This window comes from Lissotriton vulgaris, chromosome 11 (assembly GCF_964263255.1).
Source record: "Lissotriton vulgaris chromosome 11, aLisVul1.2, whole genome shotgun sequence".
Lineage (NCBI taxonomy): Eukaryota > Metazoa > Chordata > Amphibia > Caudata > Salamandridae > Lissotriton > Lissotriton vulgaris.
Genome location: NC_141699.1, coordinates 595643555 through 595658990, shown reverse-complemented (window position 1 = coordinate 595658990; position 15436 = coordinate 595643555). Strand labels below are relative to the sequence as shown.

The 15436-nt window shown below is 43.9% G+C and overlaps 1 protein-coding gene across 1 annotated transcript in view; it reads right to left on the bottom strand.

Annotated features, from left to right (window-relative positions):
- The window catches only part of PIWIL2 (piwi like RNA-mediated gene silencing 2), a 2549426-nt gene extending 2534369 nt beyond the window's left edge, over positions 1-15057 (bottom strand). The window contains exon 1 of the mRNA XM_086944806.1: positions 14938-15057. The gene's annotated coding sequence lies outside the window, so the exon portion shown is untranslated. The remainder of the gene's footprint in view (positions 1-14937) is intronic.
- Between the last annotated feature and the right edge of the window lie 379 nt (positions 15058-15436).

The following is a 15436-nucleotide window of genomic DNA, read 5'->3' as shown; positions in this document are numbered from 1 at the left end:
ACATTTTTTGGAAGAAGGGCCATCAATTTTAAGGTGGTCAGATCAACGTTATCTGGGGATACTCTTTCAGCCAAACAACCATGTCTGCGTGCTTAATAAAACAGGGCTATGAAACTATCTATACATTTTTCAATAATTTCCGGTTATATTTTATTTTAAGACTGGAAAATTTGGGGGGCGTGACTTCGCGGCGAAACAACATGGCCGCTTGTTAAGGTTTCCCCAGGACCCCCTTTCCTACTCCGTCAATCCGCCACACTGTTCAGATCCTCCGGTGTCGGGTCTACACGCCGGAAGAGTAACGGTGCCCACTGCTGCAACTCTGAACCCAAACAGACGTCTGGAGCCAAAGATATCTCGACCGGAGTTTCAGGTCTCCTAATTGACAGAAGCCCCTGCCCCTGCCATTGCGGCCGCTGAGTGTGCCGGCCTGCCCCCTTCCCCCATTCCGGGGGGCCTCAAATCTCTGACGTGAGGCTCACCGATACCCATCAACGCCTCGAACACCGTGATACTGCAAATCTGCGCTCCGCCCCGCTGCCTGAAACCTGCATACCGGACCCCCCGTGACAGAGCCTGGCCCCGGTGCTCGGACCGGGAGCTTCAACCGGCCCCTTGCGGAGAGTCGATACTGTGCACCAGAACTGAAGCGGTGCCCGACCCTGCGGATCCAAATCAGCAGATTCGCTTGGGGCTGGGTTTGTGAAGCTTGTCGCTTGGGGCCTTCTGCTTGTGTGGGCCGAGATACTGTACAACTGTGCCCACCGCAGCAGGACCCAAGTGTGCCGCTGTGCCCCCCTAAGTCATCCTGGGGGGGGCCACAAACATCTAATATGGAGCTCGCTCGAATCACGCACAGCCCCAGGCCCTGGGGCATCACCAGTCCACGCTCCTCCCCATTACTCAGACTTGCACACAGGTCCTAAATTAAATGGACATCTGCACATATCGTGAGGAGATCCAGGAGGGCCCATAATTGTGAGTAAAGAGCAGGCGCTCTTAAATCTTCGCACTCTCTTTGAACCAGCCGCTGGGGGGCCCATGGGTCTCCCACCCCCTCCCTCTCTCGCTTCCTTCTAGCTCCTCCACCTGTGCCATGGCTACTGGCCCGCCCGCAAGTGGCGACACAGACTTTTGTGGCCTTGCATCCTGTGACATTCGTATCGGACATTTATCACGTTGCGCTGGCTATCCTGGGGTGAAAGGCTCCCACTGCTCCCGGAGTGTGCTTTGAACACCATGGGAGCCAGCAAAGGTGACTACATTGCGAACTACACCCCAGGCGCCCTCCATCAAGTGGCTTTTGTTCATGGTCCCGCGTTTGCGCTCTGGCGCGACGGATCTGAACCCGGCGGAATTTCCAATCAGCGCGCTGTTGGTCTGACGTGCGGACAAAGCCTTCACCAAGTCCAATGCAAAGGGTAAAAAAAACTTCCCAGCAAAGCAGGCTCAACTGTTACATCTGTCCAAAGGTGGACTTGCTCGAGCAGAGGGGAACTGACAAAAAGCACCAGGGTGGGGGCGGAACAAGATCCTACTGAGCCCACAATGAAAGACTTAATGGCAGCTATCACAGGGGTTCGCACATCCATTGACACTACCCTCTGAAGTGACACTGATCAGGGCCAAACTCACAAAATATAGGGAAAAAGTCAAGCAGCTGGAGCTCACCACTGCCAGCCTTGTGGAAGACACCTCGCAACTGCAGACAGACATCAGGGAGCTCCGAGCGTTCCATAGGTTCGCAGAGGACAAGCTGGACGATTATGAGGGACGCTCAATACGCAATAACATCCGCGTTCTTGGGGTGCCGGAAAAATCGGAGGGTCCCGCCACAGACCTGTTCATTCATTGAAAACCTGATCACGACGAAACTGCAACGGAAGGGCCTGTCCAAGCTGTGTCTGATTGAAAGAGCGCATAGGGTGCCTGGGGGTCGCCGGGAGCCCCCCCCCCCCTGTCTGATACTGGCCCGGCTGCTAAATTATAGAGACAGAGATATAATTCTACAAGCCACCAGGGATGCTCCTCCGATCAAACTGGACAACTCAGAAATCACCTTCTTTCCGACTTCACTCAAGCAGTGCAGATGCGTCGACGCTCATTCCTCGATGTCAAACGAAGGCTGAGTGAAAAAGGTCTTAAATACACCATGCTCTTTCCTGCATGTCTAGGCCGATGGGAAAAAAAAAAATCGCCTCTCCGACCTGCCAGAGGTAGCATCTGACTGGCTGGACAGCTGGAGGACCTCACCGAAAGGAGCTCCAGCGACCATTGAGACAGATAATCTGTCTTCATCGGACAGATCTTGATCATTCCAGACTGCCTGTTCTCTCCATAAGTTGAGCTTCGCTCACGGTCTCTTGACACTTGTAGACGTCGAACTGTAAACCAGTATACTGAAGTACTTAATAGTCTGTGTTTTGACTCTCTACTACAAAATGCACCTGTAATTTGTAACTGTAGGAAAGGGGGTCGACGGGGCGCTTAGGCTTCCCCCACTTCCTTCTTTTAGTAAACTGTTGGGCGACAGGCACTCTGCATTTTAGAATTATGGGTAGTTCTGAGCCCAGATTGCAGGGGAGCAGGGTGTGGGGTTGTTGGGAGGAGTCGTTTTTTCTTGCTTAATATTTTTTGCGTTCTCTCGATGGTACAGTCCCTGTTTGTAAAACAAGTTGTTACGCTCTACATACATGTCAATGGGTGTGCAGTGGAACAAAGAAGTCAAAATCTTAAGTTGGAATGTTAATGGGTTGGTGGACAAGATTAAAAGGTGTTTGGTATTGCAATATATCAAGAGATTATCACCAAACATTGTATTACTTCAGGAAACTCACCTTATAGGTAACACATGCAAGGCTATGCATAGATGGGGCTATTCAAGGGTAGCACACGCGGGCTCAAGAGGGGTGGGCATCATGCAAAAAAAATCATTCCCACTATCACTCACGTCTACATGTGTGGACGACGGTGGCAGATATGTCGGGATCACGAGCACTTGGGTGGGCCGAACCATTACCTTCATGTCGATATATGCACCTCCAAGGCTACAAGCTGTAACATTCACTGACCTCAGTGCGGTGCTGCTAGCGCTACCAGATGGGCGCCTAGTGCTCGGCGGTGATTTTAACTCAATACTATCAGGCTTACTAGACAGACCCTCCTCGCACAATCCCCCACGCCACACGCGCTTTTTGGAGGCAATGGGGTTGGTGGAAAGATGGAGAACATACAATCCGGATATGGTTCAGCACAACTTTCTCTCCAGGGCACACAATAGCCTCTCCCGCCTGGACTACATAATTGTCCCAGCTCCACAAGTCACGGATATCCACGAGATCCGACATCTGGCCAGAGGTATTTCCGACCATTCCCCTCTATGGGTCCACATAGTCTTAGAACGCACACAAGTAGGACGCATTGCCCCTATCAATCCCTGGTACCTCAAAAACCAAAAAATACGCAAAGACCTAAGCAAGTCCATTGACAACTATTTCTTGGAGAATGAATACACGTTGACTCTCCGCAAATATTATGGGAAGCCTTTAAAACAGTGGTCCGGGGCCAAACCCTCTCCCTAATAGCAGGATCGAAAAAAGATACAACAAAAGACATCTCTGACGTAGAACAAGAGATTTACCATCTTGAACAAGACAAACTCCGATACCACTCCTGAATCCCTTCACACGCTCCACTTACGCCAGGACAAATATCGGGTACTGGACAGGCTGGGTCAAATCTATGGCTGAGGAGACGAGGCTGGAAAACAAATTGCCAGGCTAGATAATAAAGAACATACTAGCAAGCTGGTTCCAGAACTTAGAGGCACTGACATGTCCCCCATAACAGACCCCCAAGACATAGTCAACCAGTTTGCAGCCCATTTTCACACAGTCTACAGCTCGGTAGCGCATACAATGAGGCAGACTCCTCGACCCTCTTGGAGATATCTCCCTTCCTGCATTCTGGGACGCCGACCGAACATTTATGGATGGTGCCCTTACCTCTGATGAAATAAGGCTTGCAATTTGAGCGCTGCACTCGGGTAAGGCCCTCGGCACAAACTGTATCCCGATCGAACTTTATAAGCTACGTCCAGATAAATTAGCCCCATATTTTAAATCTATGTTAGAAGAGATCCCTTATTGCTGTATTTGACATCCTGGCCATTTTTGGCAGATATTCGGGGTTTTGTATCAACTGGCAAAAATTTCCCCTAATATGTTCTCTGTGGGGGTCCTCCTCCGTTACCCCGGAATTGCCCCATACCGATAGTCTCTGAAGGCTTCAAATAGCTAGGCATATTCATTTCTCTTGATCCCTCTCTCCGATACGCCCATAACCTTGTTCCCCCATTGCAAAGACTCAAACGTGACATCACAAACTGGAAGTCACTCCTGCTCTCACTATTGGGCAAGGCGGCCCTTTTTAAAATGATGTCCCTACCAAGTTTTCTATATGCCCTACAAAACTCGGCCGACCCGGTCCTAAACTCATACATTAAAGAAACAGAAGGGCTCCAGCGGGACTTTTCCCTGGGGCGTGAGACCGTATTGTTTTGCAAAAACTCACACTCAGTTGGTGCGATGGCAGAATCTGATTACCCTACATTAAAAAATACTACTGGGCAGCACATCTTACAGCAATAAACCACAGCACTTACGGTCGCCCTGACGCCCCGGGGTTCAACATGGATCGATGGCTTCTTCCAAACGGGACCTACACCCAAGCACTATACTCCAAACCAGACAGATACCCACTTACTAACCCTACCAATCACACAGTTAAAATCTGTCATTCGGCATCCAAATCGCTCGGCTGGAACATTAGGTTGACTCTCGCCACACCTTTGTGGAACTCACAAAAACTAGGAGACTTGGGAAACTCTAAAGGCGTTGACAAATGGGTTCTAATTGGTATTTCCCACATTAGGGACCTTTGGAAAACAGAGGGCGTGAAGCCCTTCGACACCCTCCAACGTCAATATGCACTGGCAGATTCGCAGCGTTTTCGATACCTGCAAGTCCGACATGCATTGCAAACAGTGTTGCCCCGTAACTCCTCTCCACCAGATATCTCCCCTTTGGAGGACAAACTACTGGATGGCCATCTACCTGAAAGGCTATCTCCCTAACTTACCGAAAACTCATTAACAATATGGAAGACCCCCTACTGTCGCTACGAGAAAAATGGACTGGAGATGGCATCGAATTAGACGATGAAAGCTGGCAAACGGCTGTCTCCTCCCCCAAAACTGTTGCTATCCCGGCGCGTCTCCTACTGCTACAACTAAAGATCCTGCACAGAATTTACATAACAGGTCCCCAATTGACACACATGGGTGGGCCGGAGGACGGGTCTTGTAGGCAGGGATGCACCCAAATGGCCACGTTCATGCACATAATATGGCACTGTGAACCAATCCAGGAATATTGGCGTAAGATCTACGAAGTAATGAGAGAAACGTTGGAGGTCGAAATTAAGCCAGAAGCGCCCAGATGCCTCCTTAACATCTGGGAGCCTACCAACCTCAATACTCACACCACACAATGGGTCACACTCAGCTGCATGGTCGCCAAGAAAAATATTGCGCAGCTCTGGGGGGCCTCGCATGCACCCACGATAACAGACTGGAAAAAGACCTTGATTGGTGTATGCTAAGGGAAAAGACAGTGTACATGGCCCGAGGCTGCCCCTGAAAATGGTCCAAGAGATGGGCCCCTGGAATGAATACCGTGGCAACATATGTACTCCTCCCAGTAATTTTGACTGTGATGATCTCCCCCTCCCCGCGATTTCAAATAAAATATCCTACTGTATTTGTATGTATATTTGATTTCACTGTAATCCCCTCTATTGACGTTTGTGGAACTGTACCTTTATGTCGAGTCTGTTTAAGAAAAAGATTCATAAAAAAAAATAGACTGGAAAATTGAGATTATGTGTGGATATCAGACCGGAACAAAAATATTTTTAGGATTAAGTTCCTTTACCTAGAATTAATGAGTGTATTGTTATTCATCAGGGTTGTCAAGTGGTTCACAGCAAATGACTCCTGACAGATGAGGATTGTCAGGTACTACTGCATCCTGACAACAAAAGTTTAACTGCATTCGTTACACCTTTTAGATGTTTCTAACTTGTCAGACTACAGTTTGGTTTAGTATTTGCTACACCATGTTCCAGAGGTTAATGCACAAGTTTCTCAAGGCACTCAAGAATGTCATATACTTTCAAGCTGACAACCGTATTATGGGTGAAATCAAACTGGAACATAACAAGACCTTTAAACAAGATTAACTGCATCGCTGCTAGAGATTTTCCCCTGCTGTGCTGGACAGCAATAAAAACGGGCGTGGTCATGACGAGCTCAACTAGTCATGAGCACAGGAGCACTGTGCTGCATGGCGAGCTGAGCTCGTCATGAGCATGGAAGGGGTTAAGATATTTTGGAGAAGATAGCTGTTACAGCGGAGTATAACAAATTTAAATCTGCAAGAAACAGTAATACTTCTCTTGGTCAAGAGGTCAGACATGCAGGTATAAAACCTAAGAAAGCTCTTTTTGATGCCATACACAATGCAAGCACGCTCAAAAGTAAGGATAACATGAGAGCATTTTTAGGGCTCGCGGAATTCCATTTTAAGTTTGTACATAACTTTAACCAACCACTACATAGACGGTTGGAGCTAACTGTTCATCTGGTCTTACTGCAGTTGCTATTGCATATTCAGTGCCTACCTTCCTTGATTAACCAACTTAAAACCCCTTAAAGATAGAAACTTCAACAAATGGAAGAGGCACTGTTAGAGTATATAATAATGTACGAGGATCTCAATATGCTAAAGTAAACCGTAGAAATAATGTCATAGACATATCTTCATAACACGATAATTAAGTACATCAACATACTCACTGCAGGGGCCCATGAAAAGGCTATCAGATAATACGATTACCGAGGCGGTGCAGCTCACATAAGGACTCAAAGCACAGTCATTACTAGAGTGGTTGCTAGACTCAGGGGCTGATGATGTTGTACCCAACAACCTGGACAGGGCAGCAAAGTACTGCTGGCATAAATATGTACCTGAGTTAATGCCCAATACACCATATTCTCTGGCCTTGCAGTTGAAGGCGCTCCCAAATTTTAATCCACTCACCTTACACCACGACATAAGGCATTGGTTAGAGAATGGACTGTCCACATTGAAAAAAAATGTTTGACCACACCATACTGCTCACATTTTCAGAGGTGATCGAGAAATAATTAACAGGACTGGGCCATTACTCGACTATAATGCACTGACACATAACATCACGAAGACTGCCAGACCAAATTTTATGCCTCCGAAACACTGGGATTATTTGCTGGGACACAGAAGGGGGAAGAAGGCAGAGACTCTGTTCTTTAGCACGCTCCTGGTGTCCCGCCCAGGTCCGGACTGGGAACACATACCAGCCCTGGAAATTCTGCTGGACCGGCCCTGGACCCGGCTCACCGAGTACCCTGGTCAACAGAGTAAAAGAAATGTCAATGTAGGGCAGAAACTGACTGATTAGGAATGGGCGAAGCGGCAGGTGAAAACAGTGTCTTGGAATCTGAATATTACGTATACCTAGTTCAATTAACCTTCACCATACATACCCTACTCATGTGCGTTGAGCTGCATGTTCCTAGGTCTAAAGTGCCTTAAATGCCCCTCACAGAGAGCGGATTTCCAATACATGGTTAGGTCTTGCCCCATCATAGCAAGGTATTGGGAGGAGGCGTTTGCACACCGAAGGAAAAGAAATATCAAAGACATCGTAGTACACATGTTTCAAAACGAATACCTCGTTTGTCCAAACGACAATAGATGAAATTTCACTGGAAGGAAGTTGGAACATATAGTTGTACACCTTGTAAAGCATGCGATTTAGTGATACAGACTGATACTATAACTTTTAATGGACTTACTGTGAAAGCTAAGCGGTTCTCGAATTACACAACTAAAAACATGATCTACTTACTTTTGTTTCCCTGTAAGCTAGGATACGTAGGTGAAACTGCTCTATCTACCACAACACGTCTCACCAAACATAGTTCAGTGATTAGAATATCTAAACTAGCAGCTCCTTAACTTAAACATTATCTTGACTTTCCACACAAGCCAGAAGTTATTAAATCAATCTGAGAGAAAAACGAAACTACCCAAGAGATCATGAACACCGAAGTACGAAAAAGAAGAGAAGAGTATTGGATCTTTACTCAATACCTATACTCGGGCCTTAACAACGATTTGCCCTGGGAAAATGCCAGTAGATATAAGAAATAATTATATCTAGGGGCCGTTTATTCTGGCCATCCCCATAAATGCCATTATGTACTTTCTGTATGTTTACCTGGTTCTTTTATATATTGGCACATAGGAGACCTACATGAGGTTCTTTATCCTTTCAGATTGTTTTCTCCTATTAGGATCATACATTTGTACTTATTTCAGTCTTTACACATATTAGTGAGTTCGAATTTTTCTGTTACATTTATTTTTAGAAATCTTTCTCCAATTTCATTTCATTTTACCCTTTATCCACTGTTATTCAAGCTCATATGAAGATTCTCTCGCCACTCTAGTTTCAGGAACATATGCGGTCTATTTCAATTTTAGGGATTCAACATTAGTCGTGTCCTTCTTTGCGCTTTATTGGAAAGTTTCACATCGCGAAAACTCACTTCAGCATTCTCCATAGATTACGAGTGATCGGTCTAGCCTTCTTTTGGCTAATAGATCATGTAACCTCATAGAACCTATTTTGTTATAGTAACAGAGCATTGTTACCTAAATTAGAAATTACGCATTTTTGCCCCTCCTCACTATCCATATAAAGGAAATGCATGATCAGGCCCCTGCCTCTAATCTTTTCACGTTTCAACAGTTCGCAGACACCAATGTGAATCACGGAAGTTCGGTGTGTCACATTTCTCAATTATGAATGGGAGAATTCCTTATGGGCATTGCGAAATATCGTTACCGAAACTAAACACAAAGGACTATCTTTATTCCATCTTACATGTTTGTTAGCAAACCTCTCCTTACACTTACATCTATGAATATGTATATTTAACATCAATAGTAGGGGGGAGGAAGAGAAATAACAGGGTTCGCCCCCCTCAAATGTACAATTTTTGCAAAACAAAGAACCCAATAAATTAGGAAAAAATGGACATACCCTCCACAATGAGAGAAAAACTCTGTTTTACTTTAAGATCCCTCGCCTACCAGGGTTGCCCCTTGGTGGCATGCTTCACCATTGGGGTCCTTCCCAATCTGCTGCAGATCAAGGCGTGCTTCAATCAGACGAGATACGCAGGAGCACTTTTTTAGTGTTTGTCTATGATGAAGACGCAGTTATGGGAGGAGAGTGGAGTGCAGGTGCTACACATGTTTAAATAATACCTAACTAGTAGGTCACCGTATTTTATTTCTGTCTCTAGTCTGTAAAGTTAAAAATCGGGGGGGGGGAATGAAGGAAAAGGATATCAATTAATCTATTCCTTGCTTATCTGGTCAACATGTTTTAAGCCGTGCCCCTATTGGCTCTTCATCAGGACCCGAAGAATCTAATTCCTATAGGTACCACTCCTCAAAGGTTTCTCTACAGGAAAATATTCTGTTGCAAGCAATGCAAATCACACAACCTACAATTGTATCAATCTCAGGATAACATCACCGCATTTCTCTAAAACGAGAAAGAAGGGAGAGTTTAAAAACATTAGCCGTGGCTGACACAAATTAATGTCCAAAGAGGTGAATGTACGAAACACCCAAGGTGTATTGGTGCTTTTAAAAACGCACAAAAATCAGTGATTAGACTGCATAAAAGTGAGAAACAACCTTTAGCCTTAAATGACTGAATACATACGTATATTTACAAACATACATTTTAGACACCGCACTCGTGTGTCATGATCCCACCGGGGAGGAGGGGGCATGTAGTCAAACCCTACAAACAGGAAGGTAAATTGCCATCAGCAACATTTTACTGCTCGTTTTCAACAATAGAGGCCAATTTCATGCGAGGTATGTAGTATGGTGTCCCAATAAATATCCGCTTAGTGCTACACCGGCAGCCACCCTACTGCACTTACTTTATCAAAGCTGCCCTCAGTCACTGCACCTGAATCGGCTCACCCGGGGACCACATCCTGCTGACGCATGTCCCAGACCTGGTCATTTGTGCCGTCACCTAGCGGAGGGCTTCCGCATACGTATCTAGGTTGCGGAACACTAGACTGCTCGTGTTCTTCAAAAATAGCCACCAAACTTGGCTCAAAAGGGGAACGATTTTGGAAAGGATAAACGCTCATACGATTATCAATATTCTCAACATCTGAAATACAAAGAAGTTAAACAGGCCATCATCGAGGTCAAATTGGCCATCAGTATTTATGGAATTTGGACCAAAAAAAAGGACTATGTGGATGGAATAGACAACTGGAGGAGTAAGATTTTGCGCCCTGAAGAACTTTTCAAAATGGGCTGATTCGGATTTTTCTTACGGAGGTCTTTTTGCAAGGCTTAAACAAAACAAAATTAAAAAATGTTTCAGGTCTTTGTAGAATTAAGTTAAGGATACTTTATCTAAGGTCAACAAAGAGAGAATTGAGCTCGCTGGTAGGGATTTATAATTCTAGTATTGTACTATGTAGTTTTGTTGTACAAGTTAGCTTAGAGAATGTAAAGGGGAAACTGCAGATCTAGAGGCATTGGCCTCATGGGATGTTATTGGTGAGGCCCCGGGTGTCTGTCTTAAGTTTGATCACCCATCTCTTTTCCTTTTCGTAAAGTCTCCTTTCCAGGTTGTCTGTGTCTTTTATAAGTTCCAGGACTATCCATTTCAAATCACTGGGTGTGTGTTTTTGTTCAAGATATGGGATGATATTTTTGTAGTAGTCCGTTGGCATCGCAAGTTGATTCGGTGTTCGCAGATCCTAGTTCTTACTTTTCATGTGGTCATGCCCATAGTACAAATTACAAGGGCAAGTTATCAGGTAGATCACTCTCGATATATTGCAATTTGAAAAGTTACGGAGTTGCCAAGTCATTTCATTGTTAAAGGACACTGTTTTAGTTGCCTCAGTGAGACAGCAGACACTGCAATTCCCACATGGGTAAAGTTGAAGTGTTAGTTAGTGTCCTAATTTTGTCGTTCACAGTACGTGCCCGAGTGCGTACTAACATGTCCCTCTGGCTCTTTCATTTTCTGTGGGAGAACATGGGTTTTGGCACAGACAAATAACCACTGTTCAAAATACGCCAGTGTTTCTGGATGATTTTGGAGACCAGATTGGAGGCTACACTATATGTTGTGATACAGATAGGTTGTGCTTCTTGATCTTTCTTTATAGAGCGTGGTTCTAGGTTGTCATCTCTATGGTTGTTTAATGCTCGTATTTTTTGCTTTGACCACCATTCGCCTGAGGTAGTTCCTGGCTACAATTTCTCCGTTAGTTGGTCTGCTTGTATCTTGTAGTCCTGGAGTTCGGTACAGTTCTTCCTAATCCTCAGAAACGGACCGAACGGTAGATTCTCTTTTAGATGCCTGGGGTGGAAGCTGTCAAATAAAAAGAGGCAGCTTTTTACATTGGGTTTCTCATGTGTATTGGTCTTCAGTGTGCGGTTTTCTACAGTGATATTCAGATCCAAGAATACCAACTCCTTTTTACTCATGGTGTGCATGATCTTCAAAAAAGTATTTTGATCATTTAGCCATATTAGGAAGGCATTGGCATGTTGTCTCGTTGCCCACCCAGATTAAGAGAATGTCATCAACATATCTCTTCCAAAGTTTAATATGTTGAAAACCGGGGTTTTCTTGATTGAAGATTATGTGTGTCTCGATGTACATAGAGGCCGGCTACACTAGTGGCAAAGGTACTCCCTATGCTGATCCCATGCTGTTGGAGGAATAACATATCCTAAAAAAAAAAAAATGTTTTCTATGAGGGCCCACTTACATCATTCTAGGATCAGATTCCTAGGTGTATGATAACACCAATCTGCTTCAAATAAAACCTCTGCTATGATGTTAACAGTTTCTTGGTGGGGTAGACTGGTGTAGAGGCTCTCCACGTCAAGTCCAAGCAAAATGTCTGTGTCCGGATTGACAGGAAAGTCCTTTCAGAGGCATATACTGCCTTGGTATCTTTTAAATACATGTCTGTTTTCTGAATGAGAAGCCCGAGGAAGGCATCCGCAAATTTAGATAAAGGCTCAAGAATTGAGCCTATACTCGACACGATCAGTCGTCCAGGAGGACTAGTCAAGGATTTATGGAAATGTGTAGAAATAGGGAGTGATAGGCTTGGTCGTAACGGCCGAAATTACCGAATTTCGGCTGTTACCGACCGGTATTGGGCTTTTTAGATGTAGGTGGCACTTTTTTAGGATTCAGTATTTTACCGAATCAGTAATTTAAGGATTCGGTAAAATACTGAATTCTTAACATACCGATTCGGTAAATTACCGAATCCATGATGTAGGGAGCACTCAAGTTGGTGCACTCCTCAGTTAAGGATTCGTTATTTACCACCAACTACAAGTTGGTGGTAAATAATGAAAACCTTATAAAAAGCATTTTTTTTGCTTTTCCAACAGTGTGATGTGGCAGACATACATGCCCTTAGGGCATGTATGTGTGCCACATGTGCACCCATACACAATTGAGGGGTGCAACAGGGTGTCAAAGTGACACCCTGCCACCCTTCAATGTTTTCTCCCTTTTACCTAATCAGTATTTACCGATTCGGAAATTGCCATTCATTCCTATGGGCCTTCAGGTAAATAATGATTCGGCAATTACCGAAACTTACCGATTCGGTAATTTTTAACTAAAAATTACCTATATCCCATTTACCTATTCTTAAATACTGAATCGGTATGATTCGGTGTCTCTCTTTCTCACATTTCTTAGGGTATCCCTGCACTTCATATTCCTGTATTTTTCCGCAGTCAAACACCATTACAGGCTTTTGCAAATGCCAGCCTTCCTCCTCTCTCTCTTGCAACAGCCCTGCTGGCTATAATGCAAAACTGCAAAAGATACAAGGGTACTTGGGTATGGAGAACTGTGCCTACCTCCCAGCAGTGCCCTCTCCACTGGCATATCAAACCAGGCCTCAACAAATCTACTTGCCCACTTGCAATGGCGAGTTAGATTTTATCACTGTAAGCTATATTCAGGGCCTACTCGCCCCTTCTAGCGAGCTGACAAACACATGTTCTGTTTACTCACTGAGTGAACGAGCAATAAAGATGCCTTTAAATCTTTATTTTATCTTGTCACATTTATTATGTGTTCAGAGACAGAGATCATGTCAATTTACATCTACAATTTCTTTTCTTTCTCAGACTGCAAAGTTCGAGGATTTATTAGAGTGAACTGTCTCACAAACAAGATATACAAAAAGTGTGAAATGGAAGGAAGTAGGATGTATGTTTTATTCTAACATACATTTAAACTGCTAAAAAGTGACTATACAAACAATTTAAATAAATTTCAATAGTTATGAAAGCCCTCGTTTTGTAATTCTGTGTGATGAAAAAAAATAATTTAATAGGATGAAACAAATCAGAACACTTTACTTGGTGAAGTGCTATTTTTCCTCCATCATGCTCAAACCCTGCCCTGTTTAGATTTAACTCTTCGGTCTATACCAGTTATTTGTTGAACATGTCCTGATGTAAAGCGCTCTGATACACACAGCCCCCCCCCCACCCCCACCCCCACCCCCAGTATTGCCAGCGCTACATAAAACTCTTAAATAAAATTAATTTACAAACCTAAATCTAATAGACAGGTGGTGACCGCATAACACCATTGGTAGAGAACTGATTTTTTTTCCTTTTCCACATAAAACATATTGGAAGAATGATTTTCTTTGAGGCAACAAACCGAACATCTAGTTGACTAGCAACCCAATATTTAGAATGTATTTCTACATACAATCAGGTGTGTGTGCGCATAAATCAGTTAAATGTAGGCTACCCATTGATAATAAATAAATATATATATCAGGAATATGACGATTCATTGCTGACTCAGGCAACTTATTGACACTTTCCCGAACTCCAAGGCTTTGTGCCCTACAATTACATATATTGAACTTTTACCACTACGGGGGACATAACCAATGATTATCTAAAATCAGTTTGTCTTGTTCTGGCGTTTAGGATTACTTAGTGGCGGGTCACACGCTGTACTCAACTACCTGGATTTAATTTGCTCTACACAATTTGCTATATACCCCAACAAATCATATGTACTATGTATGAAGCTTTAAAGAAGATATCTTTAAACACAACCGATAGTAAAATGGTACTTTAGCTAAATATGATCAATATAAGCCACTAAGAATAAAGTATAATTGTAATAGTTCATTGTTTAATTTCTTAAAAGCATTTACAATAATACTCAGAGAAAAGAAACACTCAAAAAGACCACATAAAATACAATACTTTTCAAAAGTGATCTTTAAAAAACACACTATTTAAAGCACCATTAACACGAAAACTAAGAATAAATAAGGCAACAATTGTGATATGTATATATATATATATATATATATATATATATATATATATATATATATATTTTTTTTTTTTTTTTTTTTTTTTAAATGAACAGGGACGTTGCCGCCAGTGATACGAAGATGTTTTGCTAACTCCGTAGGACGCACCTTAACATCAGACAACCAACAAATCTTTTCTAGAACAATAACGAGCCCCTCGCCACTCCACCCGCACTATTCATGTGACTTCCACTTCGGCCTCCCACGACCCTTCCCGTCACTCTTCCCACAAAGAACTCTCAGGTCGCCTTCTGGTCCCATAATAAATCGCGTACACACTTTCGACAAGACCAGTAATTTCCTTTAACTGAATCTGTGTCCCTTACTATCAGAAAACGAACAGCCACTCCAGGAATTCAACTGACGTGCCCTGCTTTCTCCGCCGCTCCTGTGCATACCGAAAGTGTCCTACCAATTACTAGAACATTAACACAATTGGTTCAACGTCTGAACACCAACCAACAGGAACTGCAGGAACGTGCATCCGTCCCACGCGCACATTCAGCGCAGCCATTGGCCGGACGAAATTACGTGCCCCTAAACCAGACTTACCATTGGGTGTACGTCTTGCGTATTCAGAAAAGCAACTGCCTATCAGACAACAGACAAACGCCCCCAGCGGGAAAATATGGTCAAGCTCAGATTTTTCCGGTCGTGAAGTCGGTAAGGAAGGCGCGTTACGTTTCTACATTTCGGCTGTTCCTCGGACTAGTTGTATGACGTCACGTTTCCGTGACGACAAGAACTTGTGTGAAAGTTCTGTTATTGCAATAAGCGTACAAGGGGTATTTTGATTCATAAGTTATCCTCTGTTATTCAAATCGA